Source organism: Ailuropoda melanoleuca, chromosome 12 (assembly GCF_002007445.2).
Source record: "Ailuropoda melanoleuca isolate Jingjing chromosome 12, ASM200744v2, whole genome shotgun sequence".
Taxonomy (NCBI): domain Eukaryota; kingdom Metazoa; phylum Chordata; class Mammalia; order Carnivora; family Ursidae; genus Ailuropoda; species Ailuropoda melanoleuca.
The window spans coordinates 2,655,394-2,655,785 of record NC_048229.1 but is presented as its reverse complement, the minus strand read 5'-3'; the positions used below and the strand labels follow the sequence as shown (position 1 = coordinate 2,655,785).

General features: G+C 53.3%; 1 protein-coding gene across 5 annotated transcripts in view; it reads left to right on the top strand.

Annotated features, from left to right (window-relative positions):
- Window positions 1-392, top strand: part of GLT1D1 (glycosyltransferase 1 domain containing 1) — a 95,142-nt gene that overhangs the window by 4,029 nt on the left and 90,721 nt on the right. The gene's annotated exons all lie outside the window — the stretch shown is intronic.

Sequence of the window (392 nt, the reverse complement as noted above, 5' to 3'; positions counted from 1 at the left end):
GTATCTTTGCTTCTTATTGCACATCTGCATGGCTCACCCCTTGCTGCCATCCAGCTGCATCTGCTTATTCATAGTTGCAGCTTCCTAAAACTTGGGTTGACAAGTGGCCATTGTGGACCTCCTGCGCCATGTGTATGTCAGTAACCAGCCTTCTGCACACGTCATGACTGCTCATGGCCGCGCTCACAGCTGCTGCTTCTGCTTTTCTGCTTTCTCAGTTCCATCCCAGGGACCACGATGGCCCTGCTTGTCCCTGTGCGCCAGGCCATGGTGCGAGGCATTAGCTGCTTTCCAGTCAGGCCATCCCGTCCCTCTCTTGACTCTCCTTGGGTACAGAGCTGTCGTAAGTTCTGTTTATTTCTGGGAGTCCCTGCTGTAACAGTTCTGTCTGG